Below are 13,507 nucleotides of genomic sequence, written 5' to 3' on the forward strand. Positions count from 1 at the left end.
AGTCCCAGAACAGGGAGCAGAACGGGTGTGAGCCGTGTTCCAGAGCAGGGAGCAGAGCCAGTGTGGGCCGAGACCAGAGCAGGGAGCAGAGCCAGTCTGGGCCGAGTCCCAGAGCAGGAAGAAGAGCCAGTGTGGGCCGAGTCACAGAGCGGGCAGCAGAGCGAATGTGGGCTGAGTTCCAGAACAGGGGGCAGAGCGAGTGTGGGCCGAGTCCCAGAGCTGGGATCAGAGAGAGTGTGGGCCGAGTCCCAGAGCTGGGAGCAGTGTGAGTTTGGGCCGATTCCCGGAGCAGGGAGCAGATGAGTGTGGGCCCAGTCCCGGAACAGGGAGCAGAGCAAGTGTGGGCCCAGTCCCAGAGTGGGGAGCTGAGCCAGTGTGGGCCGAGCCCCTGAGCGGGAAGCAGAGCGAGTGTGTGCCGTGTACTGAAGCAGGGAGCAGAGCGAGTGTGGGACGAGGCCCAGATTGTGGAGCAGAGCGAGTGTGGGCCCAGTTTCAGAGCCGGGAGCAGAGCGAGTGTGGGCCGAGTCTCAGAGCGGGGAGCAGAGCGAGTGTGGGCCGATTCCCAGAGCAGAGAGCAGAGCGAGTGTGGGCCGATTCCCGGAGCAGGGAGCAGATGAGTGTGGGCCCAGTCCCGGAGAGGGGAGCAGAGCTAGTGTCGGCCGAGTCCCGGAGCAGGGAGCGGAGCGAGTGTCGGCCGAGTCCCGGAGCGGGGAGCAGAGCGAGTGTGGGCCGATTCCCGGAGCAGAGAGCAGAGCGAGTGTGGGCCCAGTCCCGGAGCGGGGAGCAGAGCGATTGTGGGCCGTGTCCCTGAGGAGGGAGTGGAGTGAGTGTGGGCTGAATCCCGGAGCAGGTAGCAGAGCGAGTGTGGACCGAGTCCCAGAGCTGGGAGCAGAGCGAATGTGGGCCGAGTCCCGGTGTGGGGAGCAGAGCGAGTGTGGGCTGAATCCCGGAGCAGGTAGCAGAGCGAGTGTGGACCGAGTCCCAGAGCTGGGAGCAGAGCGAATGTGGGCCGAGTCCCGGTGTGGGGAGCAGAGCGAGTGTGGGCTGGGTTCCAGAGCGGGGAGCACAGCGAGTGTGGGCCGAGTCCCTGAGCAGGGAGCAGAGCGAATGTGGGCCGAGTCCCAGAGCAGGGAGCAGAGCGAGTGTGGGCCGAGTCAGTGAGCGGGGAGCAGTGTAAGTGTGGGCTGAGTCCCGGTGTGGGGAGCAGAGCGAGTGTGGGCCGAGTCCCTGAGCAGGGAGCAGAGCGTGTGTGGGCCGACTCCCGGAGCGGGGAGCAGAGTGAGTGTGGCCGTGTCAGTGAGCGGGGAGCAGTGTAAGTTTGGGCCGAGCCCCTGAGCAGGGAGCAGAGCGAATGTGGGCTGAGTCCTGGAGTAGGGAGCAGAGCGAGTGTGCGCCGAGCCCCTGAGCAGGGAGCAGAGCGAGTGTGGGCTGAGTCCCAGACTGGGGAGCACAGCGAGTGTGGGCCGAGTCCCTGAGCGGGAGCAGTGTAAGTTTGGGCCGAGCCCCTGAGCAGGGAGCAGAGCGAGTGTGGGCCGAGTCCTGGAGCAGGGAGCAGAGCGAGTGAGGGCCGTGTCGGAGAGCAGGGAGCAGAGCGAGTGTGGGCCGAGTCCCGGAGCGGTGAGCTTTGTGAGGTTTGGCTGACTTACAGTGCGTGCAGCAGAGCGAGTGTGGGCCGAGCCCCTGAGCAGGGAGCAGAGCCAGTGTGGACTGAGCCCAGCAGCGGGGAGCAGAGCGAATGTGGGCCATGTCTCAGAACAGGGAGCAGAGCGAGTGTGGGCCGAGTCCTAGAGCGGGGAGCAGAGCGAGTGTGGACCGAGTCCCAGAGCTGGGAGCAGAGCGAATGTGGGCCGAGTCCCGGTGTGGGGAGCAGAGCGAGTGTGGGCTGAATCCCGGAGCAGGTAGCAGAGCGAGTGTGGACCGAGTCCCAGAGCTGGGAGCAGAGCGAATGTGGGCCGAGTCCCGGTGTGGGGAGCAGAGCGAGTGTGGGCTGGGTTCCAGAGCGGGGAGCACAGCGAGTGTGGGCCGAGTCCCTGAGCAGGGAGCAGAGCGAATGTGGGCCGAGTCCCAGAGCAGGGAGCAGAGCGAGTGTGGGCCGAGTCAGTGAGCGGGGAGCAGTGTAAGTGTGGGCTGAGTCCCGGTGTGGGGAGCAGAGCGAGTGTGGGCCGAGTCCCTGAGCAGGGAGCAGAGCGTGTGTGGGCCGACTCCCGGAGCGGGGAGCAGAGTGAGTGTGGCCGTGTCAGTGAGCGGGGAGCAGTGTAAGTTTGGGCCGAGCCCCTGAGCAGGGAGCAGAGCGAATGTGGGCTGAGTCCTGGAGTAGGGAGCAGAGCGAGTGTGCGCCGAGCCCCTGAGCAGGGAGCAGAGCGAGTGTGGGCTGAGTCCCAGACTGGGGAGCACAGCGAGTGTGGGCCGAGTCCCTGAGCGGGAGCAGTGTAAGTTTGGGCCGAGCCCCTGAGCAGGGAGCAGAGCGAGTCTGGGCCGAGTCCTGGAGCAGGGAGCAGAGCGAGTGAGGGCCGTGTCGGAGAGCAGGGAGCAGAGCGAGTGTGGGCCGAGTCCCGGAGCGGTGAGCTTTGTGAGGTTTGGCTGACTTACAGTGCGTGCAGCAGAGCGAGTGTGGGCCGAGCCCCTGAGCAGGGAGCAGAGCCAGTGTGGACTGAGCCCAGCAGCGGGGAGCAGAGCGAATGTGGGCCATGTCTCAGAACAGGGAGCAGAGCGAGTGTGGGCCGAGTCCTAGAGCGGGGAGCAGAGCGAGTGTGGGCCGAGTCCTAGAGCTGGGAGCAGAGTGAATGTGGGCCATGTCTCAGAACAGGGAGCAGAACGAGTGTGGGCCGAGTCCTAGAGCGGGGAGCAGAGCGAGTGTGGGCCGAGTCCTAGAGCGGGGAGCAGAGCGAGTGTGGGCCGAGTCCCAGAGCAGGGAGCAGAGCGAATGTGGGCCGAGTCCTAGAGCGGGGAGCAGAGCGTGTGTGGGCCGAGTCCCAGAGCAGGGAGCAGAGCGAGTGTGGGCCGAGTCCTAGAGCGGGGAGCAGAGCGAGTGTGGGCCGAGTCCCAGAGCAGGGAGCAGAGCGAGTGTGGGCCGAGTCCTAGAGCGGGGAGCAGAGCAAGTGTGGGCTGAGTCCCGGAGCGGGGAGCAGAGCGAGTGTGCGCCGAACCCCGGAGCGGGGGGCCGAGCGAATGTGGGACGAGCCCCTGAGCAGGGAGCAGAGCGAGTGTGGGCCGAGTCCCAGAGCAGTGCGAGTGTGGGCCGAGCCCCTGAGCGGGGCGCAGAGTGAGTGTGGGCCGATTCCCGGAGCGGGGAGTGGAGCGAGTGTGGCCGACTCCCTGAGTGGGGAGCAGTATGAGTGTGGGCCGAGTCCTAGAGCGGGGAGCAGAGCGTGTGTGGGCCGAGTCCCAGAGCAGGGAGCAGAGCGAGTGTGGGCCGAGTCAGTGAGCAGGGAGCAGTGTAAGTGTGGGCTGAGTCCCGGTGTGGGGAGCAGAGCGAGTGTGGGCCGAGTCCCTGAGCAGGGAGCAGAGCGTGTGTGGGCCGACTCCCGGAGCGGGGAGCAGAGTGAGTGTGGCCGTGTCAGTGAGCGGGGAGCAGTGTAAGTTTGGGCCGAGCCCCTGAGCAGGGAGCAGATCGAATGTGGGCTGAGTCCTGGAGTAGGGAGCAGAGCGAGTGTGCGCCGAGCCCCTGAGCAGGGAGCAGAGCGAGTGTGGGCTGAGTCCCAGACTGGGGAGCACAGCGAGTGTGGGCCGAGTCCCTGAGCGGGAGCAGTGTAAGTTTGGGCCGAGCCCCTGAGCAGGGAGCAGAGCGAGTGTGGGCCGAGTCCTGGAGCAGGGAGCAGAGCGAGTGAGGGCCGTGTCGGAGAGCAGGGAGCAGAGCGAGTGTGGGCCGAGTCCCGGAGCGGTGAGCTTTGTGAGGTTTGGCTGACTTACAGTGCGTGCAGCAGAGCGAGTGTGGGCCGAGCCCCTGAGCAGGGAGCAGAGCCAGTGTGGACTGAGCCCAGCAGCGGGGAGCAGAGCGAATGTGGGCCATGTCTCAGAACAGGGAGCAGAGCGAGTGTGGGCCGAGTCCTAGAGCGGGGAGCAGAGCGAGTGTGGGCCGAGTCCTAGAGCTGGGAGCAGAGTGAATGTGGGCCATGTCTCAGAACAGGGAGCAGAACGAGTGTGGGCCGAGTCCTAGAGCGGGGAGCAGAGCGAGTGTGGGCCGAGTCCTAGAGCGGGGAGCAGAGCGAGTGTGGGCCGAGTCCCAGAGCAGGGAGCAGAGCGAGTGTGGGCCGAGTCCTAGAGCGGGGAGCAGAGCGTGTGTGGGCCGAGTCCCAGAGCAGGGAGCAGAGCGAGTGTGGGCCGAGTCCTAGAGCGGGGAGCAGAGCGAGTGTGGGCCGAGTCCCAGAGCAGGGAGCAGAGCGAGTGTGGGCCGAGTCCTAGAGCGGGGAGCAGAGCAAGTGTGGGCTGAGTCCCGGAGCGGGGAGCAGAGCGAGTGTGCGCCGAACCCCGGAGCGGGGGGCCGAGCGAATGTGGGACGAGCCCCTGAGCAGGGAGCAGAGCGAGTGTGGGCCGAGTCCCAGAGCAGTGCGAGTGTGGGCCGAGCCCCTGAGCGGGGCGCAGAGTGAGTGTGGGCCGATTCCCGGAGCGGGGAGTGGAGCGAGTGTGGCCGACTCCCTGAGTGGGGAGCAGTATGAGTGTGGGCCGAGCCCTGGAGCGGGAAGCAGAGCGTGTGTGTGGGCCGGGTCCCAGAGCGGGGAGCAGTGCGAGTGGTGGCCGAGTCCCAGAGCAGGGAGCAGAACAAGTGTAGGCCGAGTCCCAGAGCAGGGAGCAGAGCGAGTATGGGGCGCGTCCCAGAGCGAGGAGCAGAGCCAGTGTGAGCCGAGTCCGGGAGCGGGGAGCAGAGCGAGAGTGGGCTGGGTCCCGGAGCGGGTGCAGAGCAAGTGTGGGCCGAGTCCGAGAGCAGGGAGCAGAGCATGTGTTGGTCGAGTCCCAGAGCAGGGAGCAGAGCCAGTGTCGGCCGAAGCTTCGAGCAGGGAGCAGAGCGAGTGTGGGCCGAGCCCCTGAGCAGTGAGCAGAGCGAGTGTGGGCCGATTCCTGGAGCAGGGAGCAGAGCGAGTGTGGGCCGAGTCCCGGAGGGGTGAGCATTGTGAGTTTTGGCTGACTTACAGTGTGTGCAGCAGAGCGAGTGTGGGCCGAGCCCCTGAGCAGGGAGCAGAACCAGTGTGGACTGAGTCCCGGAGCGGGGAGCAGAGCGAGTGTGGGCTGAGTCCCGGAGCGGGGAGCAGAGCGAGTGTGGGCCGAGCCCCTGAGCGGGGATCTGAGCGAATGTGGGTCGAGTCCCCAAGCGGGGAGCAGAGCGAATGTGGGCCATGTCTCAGAACAGGGAGCAGAGCGAGTGTGGGCCGAGTCCCAGAGCGGGAGAAGAGCGAGTGTGGGCCGACTCCCAGAGCGGGGAGCAGAGCTAGTGTGGGCTGAGTCCCGGAGCAGAGAGCAGAGCGAGTGTGGGCTGAGTCCCGGAGCGGGGAGCAGAGCGAGTGTGGGCTGAGTCCCGGAGCGGGGAGCAGAGCGAGTGTGGGCCGAGTCTTAGAACAGGGAGCATAGCGAATGTGGGCCCAGTCTTGGAGAGGGGAGCAGAGCTAGTGTGGGCCGTGTCCCGGAGCGGGGTGCAGAGCAAGTGTGGGCCCAGTCTAGGAGCGGGAAGCAGAGCGAGTGTGGGCCGTGTCCTAGAGCAGGGAGCAGAGCGAGTGTGGGCCGAGTCCTAGAGCAGGGAGCAGAGCGAGTGTGGGCCGAGGCCTAGAGCGGGGAGCAGAGCGAGTGTGGGCCGAGTCCTAGAGCGGGGAGCAGAGCGAGTGTGGGCCGAGTCCTAGAACGGGGAGCAGAGCGAGTGTGGGCTGAGTCCCGCAGCGGAGAGCAGAGCGAGTGTGGGCTGAGTCCCAGAGCGGGGAGCTGAGCCAGTGTTGGCCGAGTCACAGAGCAGGGAGCAGAGTGAGTATGAGCTGAATCCCGGAGCAGGGAGCAGAGCCAATGTGGACCAAATCCCGGAGCAGAGCGAGTGTGGGCTGAGCCCCTGAACGGGGAGTAGAGCGAATGTGGCCGAGTCCCTGAGCGGGGAGCAGTGTGAGTGTGGGCCGAGTCCTAGAGCGGAGAGCCGAGCGAGTGTGGGCCCAGTCTAGGAGCGGGAAGCAGAGCGAGTGTGGGCCGAGTCCTAGAGCGGAGAGCAGAGAGAGTGTGGGCACAGTCTAGGAGCGGGAAGCAGAGCGAGTGTGGGCCGTGTCCTAGAGCAGAGAGCCGAGCGAGTGTGGGTCGAGCCCTGGAGCGGGGAGCAGAGCGAGTGTGGCCGAGTCCCAGAGTGGGGAGCAGAGAGAGTGTGCGCTGATCCCAGCAGCAGGGAGCAGAGCGAGTGTGGGCCGACTCCCAGAGCGGGGAGCAGAGCGAATGTGGGCCAACTCCCAGAGCGGGGAGCAGAGCGAGTGTGGGCCCAGCCAAGCAGCGGGAAGCAGAGCGAGTGTGGGCCAAGTCCTAGAGCGGGGAGCAGAGCGAGTGTTGGCCGAGTCCCGGAGAGGAGAGCAGAGCAAGTGTAGGCCGAGTCCCGGAGCAGGGAGCAGAGCGAGAATGGGGCGCGTCCCAGAGCGGGGAGCAGAGCCAGTGTGAGCCAAGTCCCAGAGCAGGGAGCAGAGCGAGTGTGGGCCGAGTCCCAGAGCAGGGAGCAGAGCGTGTGTGTGCCGAGTTCCAGAGCAGGGAGCAGAGCCAGTGTGGGCCGAATCCCAGAGCAGGGAGCAGAGCGTGTGTGGGCCGAGTCCCAGAGCAGGGAGCAGAGCGTGTGTGTGCCGAGTTCCAGAGCAGGGAGCAGAGCCAGTGTGGGCCGAATCCCAGAGCAGGGAGCAGAGCCAGTGTGGGCCGAATCCCGGAGTGGGGAGCAGAGCGAGTGTGGGCCGAGTCCCAGAGCAGGGAGCAGAGCCAGTGTGGGCCGAATCCCAGAGCAGGGAGCAGAGCCAGTGTGGGCCGAATCCCGGAGTGGGGAGCAGAGCGTGTGTGTGCCGAGTTCCAGAGCAGGGAGCAGAGCCAGTGTGGGCCGAATCCCAGAGCAGGGAGCAGAGCCAGTGTGGGCCGAATCCCGGAGTGGGGAGCAGAGCGAGTGTGGGCCAAGCCCCCCGAAAGGGGAGTAGAGCGAATGTGGCCGAGTCCCTGAGTGGGGAGCAGAGCGAGTGTGGGCCGAGTCCTAGAGCGGAGAGCAGAGCGAGTGTGGGCCGAGTCCCTGAGCGGAGAGCAGAGCGAGTGTGGGCCCAGTCTAGGAGCGGGAAGCAGAACGAGTGTGGGCCGTGTCCTAGAGCGGAGAGCCGAGCGAGTGTGGGTCGAGCCCTGGAGCGGGGAGCAGAGCGAGTATGGGGCGCGTCCCAGAGCGGGGAGCAGAGCCAGTGTTGGCCGAGTCACAGAGCAGGGAGCAGAGTGAGTATGAGCTGAATCCCGGAGCGGGGAGCCGACCGTGTGTTGGCCGAGTCCGGGAGCGGGGAGCAGAGCGAGTGTGGGTCGAGTCCCGGATCAGGGAGCAGAGTGAGTGTGGGCAGAGTCCCGGAGAGGGGAGAAGAGCGAGTGTGGGCCGAGTCCCGGAGCAGGGAGCAGAGCAAGTGTGGGCCCAGTCCCATAGCACAAGCAGAGCAAGCGTGGGCCGAGTCCCGGAACAGGGAGCAGAGCAAGTGTGGGCCAAATCCTGGAGCAGTGCGAGTGTGGGCCGGGTCCCTGAGCGGGGAGCAGAGCGAGTTTGGGCCGAGTCCCCGAGCAGCGAGCAGAGCGAGTGTGGGCCGAGTCGGAGAGCAGGGAGCAGAGCGAGTGTGTGCCGACTCCCAGAGCGGGGAGCAGAGCTAGTGTGGGCCGAGTCCCAGAGCAGAGAGCAGAGCGAGTGTGGGCCGAGTCCTAGAGCAGAGAGCAGAGCGAGTGTGGGCTGAATCCCAGAGCAGAGAGCAGAGCGAGTGTGGGCTGAATCCCAGAGCAGAGAGCAGAGCGAGTGTGGGCTGAATCCCAGAGCAGGGAGCAGAGCGAGTGTGGGCCGAGTCCCTGAGCGGGGAGCAGAGCTAGTGTGGGCTGAGTCCCAGAACAGGGAGCAGAGCGAGTGTGGGCCGTGTCCTGGAGCGGGTAGCAGAGCGAGTATGCGGTGCGTCCCAGAGCGGGGACCGGAGCGAGTGTGGGCTGAGTCCCAGAGCGGGGAGCAGAGCCAGTGTTGGCCGAGTCACAGAGCAGGGAGCAGAGTGAGTATGAGCTGAATCCCGGAGCGGGGACCAGACCGTGTGTGGGCCGAGTCCGGGAGCGGGGAGCAGAGCGAGTGTGGGCCGAGTCCCAGAGGAGGGGGCAGAGCGAGTTTGGGTCGAGTCCCGGAGCAGGGAGCAGATCGAATGTGGGCCGAGTCCCGGATCAGGGAGCAGAGTGAGTGTGGGCAGAGTCCCGGAGAGGGGAGCAGAGCGAGTGTGGGCCGAGTCCCAGAGCACAAGGAGAGCAAGCGTGGGCTGAGTCCCGGAACAGGGAGCAGAGCGAGTGTGGGCCGACTCCCAGAGCGGGGAGCAGAGCGAGTGTGGGCCGAGTCCCAGAGCGGGGAGCAGAGCGAGTGTGGGCCGACTCCCAGAGCGGGGAGCAGAGCGAGTGTGGGCCGAGTCCCAGAGCAGGGAACAGAGCAAGTGTGGGCCAAATCCCGGAGCAGTGCGAGTGTGGGCCGAGCCCCTGAGCGGTGCGCAGAGTGAGTGTAGGCCGATTCCCGGAGCGGGGAGTAGAGCGAGTGTGGCGCGAGTCCCTGAGCGGGGAGCAGTGTGAGTGTGGGCCGAGCCCTGGAGCGGGAAGCAGAGCGTGTGTGGGCCGAGTCCCAGAGCAGGGAGCAGAACAAGTGTAGGCCGAGTCCCGGAGCAGGGAGCAGAGCGAGTATGGGGCGCGTCCCAGAGCGGGGAGCAGAGCCAGTGTGAGCCGAGTCCGGGAGCGGGGAGCAGAGCGAGTGTGGGCCGAGTCCCGGAGCAGGGATCAGAGCCAGTGAGGGCCGAAGCCTCGAGCAGGGAGCAGAGCGAGTGTGGGCCGAAGCCTCGAGCAGGGAGCAGAGCGAGTGTGGGCAGAAGCCTCGAGCAGAGAGCAGAGCGAGTGTGGGCCGAAGCCTCCAGCAGGGAGCAGAGCGAGTGTGGGCCGAAGCCTCGAGCAGGGAGCAGAGCGAGTGTGGGCCGAGCCCCAGAGCGGGGAGCAGAGCGAGTGTGGCCTAGTCCCTGAGCGGAGAGCAGTGTAAGTGTGGGACGAGTCCCGGAGTGGGGAGCAGAGCGTGTGTGGGCCGAGTCCCGGAGCGGGGAGCAGAGCGAGTACGGGCTGAGTCCCGGAACGGGTAGCTGAGCGAGTGTGGGCCGAGTGTTAGAGCGGGGAGCAGAGCGAGTGTGGGCTGAGTCCCGCAGCGGAGAGCAGAGCGAGTGTGGGCCGTGTCCTAGAGCGGGGAGCAGAGCGAGTGTGGGCCGAGTCCTAGAGCGGGGAGCAGAGCGAGTGTGGGCCGAGTCCTAGAGCGGGGAGCAGAGCGAGTGTGGGCTGAGTCCCGCAGCGGAGAGCAAAGCGAGTGTGGGCTGAGTCCCAGAGCGGGGAGCAGACCGCGTGTGGGCCTAATCCGGGAGCAGGGAGCAGAGCGAGTGTGGGATGAGTCCCAGAGCGGAGAGCACAGCGAGTGTGGGCCGAGTCCTAGAGCGGAGACCAGAGCGAGTGTGGGCCCAGTCTAGGAGCGGGAAGCAGAGCGAGTGTGGGCCGTGTCCTAGAGCGGAGAGCCGAGCGAGTGTGGGTCGAGCCCTGGAGCGGGGAGCAGAGCGAGTGTGGGCCGAGTCCCAGAGCAGGGAGCAGAGCGAGTGTGGGCCGAGTCCCAGAGCAGGGAGCAGAGCGTGTGTGTGCCGAGTTCCAGAGCAGGGAGCAGAGCCAGTGTGGGCCGAATCCCAGAGCAGGGAGCAGAGCCAGTGTGGGCCGAATCCCGGAGTGGGGAGCAGAGCGAGTGTGGGCCAAGCCCCCGAAAGGGGAGTAGAGCGAATGTGGCCGAGTCCCTGAGTGGGGAGCAGAGCGAGTGTGGGCCGAGTCCTCGAGCGGAGAGCAGAGCGAGTGTGGGCCCAGTCTAGGAGCGGGAAGCAGAGCGAGTGTGGGCCGTGTCCTAGAGCGGAGAGCCGAGCGAGTGTGGGTCGAGCCCTGGAGCGGGGAGCAGAGCGAGTGTGGCCGAGTCCCGGAGTGGGGAGCAGACAGAGTGTGCGCTGATCCCAGCAGCAGGGAGCAGAGCGAGTGTGGGCCGACTCCCAGAGCGGGGAGCAGAGCGAATATGGGCCGACTCCCAGAGCGGGGAGCAGAGCGAGTGTGGGCCCAGCCAAGGAGCGGGAAGCAGAGCGAGTGTGGGCCAAGTCCTAGAGCGGGGAGCAGAGCGAGTGTGGGCCGAGTCCCGGAGAGGAGAGCAGAGCAAGTGTAGGCCGAGTCCCGGAGCAGGGAGCAGAGCGAGAATGGGGTGCGCCCCATAGCGGGGAGCAGAGCCAGTGTGAGCCAAGTCCCAGAGCAGGGAGCAGAGCGAGTGTGGGCCGAGTCCCAGAGCAGGGAGCAGAGCGAGTGTGGGCCGAGTCCCAGAGCAGGGAGCAGAGCGAGTGTGGGCCGAGTCCCAGAGCAGGGAGCAGAGCCAGTGTGGGCCGAGTCCCAGAGCAGGGAGCAGAGCCAGTGTGGGCCGAATCCCGGAGTGGGGAGCAGAGCGAGTGTGAGCCAAGCCCCTGAACGGGGAGTAGAGCGAATGTGGCCGAGTCCCTGAGCGGAGAGCAGAGCGAGTGTGGGCCGTGTCCTAGAGCGGAGAGCCGAGCGAGTGTGGGCCGAGTCCCTGAGCGGAGAGCAGAGCGAGTGTGGGCCCAGTCTAGGAGCGGGAAGCAGAACGAGTGTGGGCCGTGTCCTAGAGCGGAGAGCCGAGCGAGTGTGGGTCGAGCCCTGGAGCGGGGAGCAGAGCGAGTATGGGGCGCGTCCCAGAGCGGGGAGCAGAGCCAGTGTTGGCCGAGTCACAGAGCAGGGAGCAGAGTGAGTATGAGCTGAATCCCGGAGCGGGGAGCAGACCGTGTGTTGGCCGAGTCCGGGAGCGGGGAGCAGAGCGAGTGTGGGTCGAGTCCCGGATCAGGGAGCAGAGTGAGTGTGGGCAGAGTCCCGGAGAGGGGAGAAGAGCGAGTGTGGGCCGAGTCCCGGAGCAGGGAGCAGAGCAAGTGTGGGCCCAGTCCCAGAGCACGAGCAGAGCAAGCGTGGGCCGAGTCCCAGAACAGGGAGCAGAGCAAGTGTGGGCCAAATCCTGGAGCAGTGCGAGTGTGGGCCGGGTCCCAGAGCGGGGAGCAGAGCGAATTTGGGCCGAGTCCCCGAGCAGGGAGCAGAGCGAGTGTGGACCGAGTCCCGGAGCGGGAAGCAGAGCGAGTGTGGGCCGTGTCCTAGAGCGGGGAGTAGAGCGAGTGTGGGCCGAGTCCCAGAGCGGGGAGCAGAGCCAGTGTTGGCCGAGTCACAGAGCAGGGAGCAGAGTGAGTATGAGCTGAATCCCGGAGCGGGGAGCAGACCGTGTGTGGGCCGAGTCCGGGAGCGGGGAGCAGAGCGAGTGTGGGCCGAGTCCCGGAGGAGGGGGCAGAGCGAGTTTGGGTCGAGTCCCGGAGCAGGGAGCAGATCGAATGTGGGCCGAGTCCCGGATCAGGGAGCAGAGTGAGTGTGGGCAGAGTCCCGGAGAGGGGAGCAGAGTGAGTGTGGGCCGAGTCCCAGAGCACGAGGAGAGCAAGCGTGGGCTGAGTCCCGGAACAGGGAGCAGAGCGAGTGTGGGCCGACTCCCAGAGCGGGGAGCAGAGCGAGTGTGGGCCGAGTCCCAGAGCAGGGAGCAGAGCAAGTGTGGGCCAAATCCCGGAGCAGTGCGAGTGTGGGCCGAGCCCCTGAGCGGGGCGCAGAGTGAGTGTAGGCCGATTCCCGGAGCGGAGAGTAGAGCGAGTGTGGGCCGAGCCCTGGAGCGGGAAGCAGAGCGTGTGTGGGCCGAGTCCCAGAGCGGGGATAAGAGCCAGTGTGGGCCGAGTCCCAGAGCAGGGAGCAGAACCAGTGTGGACTGAGTCCCGGAGCGGGGAGCAGAGCGAGTGTGGGCTGAGTCCCAGAGCGGGGAGCAGAGCGAGTGTGGGCCGAGCCCCTGAGCGGGGATCTGAGCGAATGTGGGTCGAGTCCCCAAGCGGGGAGCAGAGCGAATGTGGGCCATGTCTCAGAACAGGGAGCAGAGCGAGTGTGGGCCGAGTCCCAGAGCGGGAGAAGAGCGAGTGTGGGCCGACTCCCAGAGCGGGGAGCAGAGCTAGTGTGGGCTGAGTCCCGGAGCAGAGAGCAGAGCGAGTGTGGGCTGAGTCCCGGAGCGGGGAGCAGAGCGAGTGTGGGCTGAGTCCCGGAGCGGGGAGCAGAGCGAGTGTGGGCCGAGTCTTAGAACAGGGAGCATAGCGAATGTGGGCCCAGTCTTGGAGAGGGGAGCAGAGCTAGTGTGGGCCGTGTCCCGGAGCGGGGTGCAGAGCAAGTGTGGGCCCAGTCTAGGAGCGGGAAGCAGAGCGAGTGTGGGCCGTGTCCTAGAGCAGGGAGCAGAGCGAGTGTGGGCCGAGTCCTAGAGCAGGGAGCAGAGCGAGTGTGGGCCGAGTCCTAGAGCGGGGAGCAGAGCGAGTGTGGGCCGAGTCCTAGAGCGGGGAGCAGAGCGAGTGTGGGCCGAGTCCTAGAACGGGGAGCAGAGCGAGTGTGGGCTGAGTCCCGCAGCGGAGAGCAGAGCGAGTGTGGGCTGAGTCCCAGAGCGGGGAGCTGAGCCAGTGTTGGCCGAGTCACAGAGCAGGGAGCAGAGTGAGTATGAGCTGAATCCTGGAGCAGGGAGCAGAGCCAATGTGGACCAAATCCCGGAGCAGAGCGAGTGTGGGCTGAGCCCCTGAACGGGGAGTAGAGCGAATGTGGCCGAGTCCCTGAGCGGGGAGCAGTGTGAGTGTGGGCCGAGTCCTAGAGCGGAGAGCCGAGCGAGTGTGGGCCCAGTCTAGGAGCGGGAAGCAGAGCGAGTGTGGGCCGAGTCCTAGAGCGGAGAGCAGAGCGAGTGTGGGCCCAGTCTAGGAGCGGGAAGCAGAGCGAGTGTGGGCCGTGTCCTAGAGCAGAGAGCCGAGCGAGTGTGGGTCGAGCCCTGGAGCGGGGAGCAGAGCGAGTGTGGCCGAGTCCCAGAGTGGGGAGCAGAGAGAGTGTGCGCTGATCCCAGCAGCAGGGAGCAGAGCGAGTGTGGGCCGACTCCCAGAGCGGGGAGCAGAGCGAATGTGGGCCAACTCCCAGAGCGGGGAGCAGAGCGAGTGTGGGCCCAGCCAAGGAGCGGGAAGCAGAGCGAGTGTGGGCCAAGTCCTAGAGCGGGGAGCAGAGCGAGTGTGGGCCGAGTCCCGGAGAGGAGAGCAGAGCAAGTGTAGGCCGAGTCCCGGAGCAGGGAGCAGAGCGAGAATGGGGCGCGTCCCAGAGCGGGGAGCAGAGCCAGTGTGAGCCAAGTCCCAGAGCAGGGAGCAGAGCGAGTGTGGGCCGAGTCCCA

This window comes from Chiloscyllium plagiosum, unplaced genomic scaffold (assembly GCF_037043375.1).
Source record: "Chiloscyllium plagiosum isolate Xiang-an unplaced genomic scaffold, Cpla_swu_hap1 HiC_scaffold_4, whole genome shotgun sequence".
NCBI lineage: Eukaryota > Metazoa > Chordata > Chondrichthyes > Orectolobiformes > Hemiscylliidae > Chiloscyllium > Chiloscyllium plagiosum.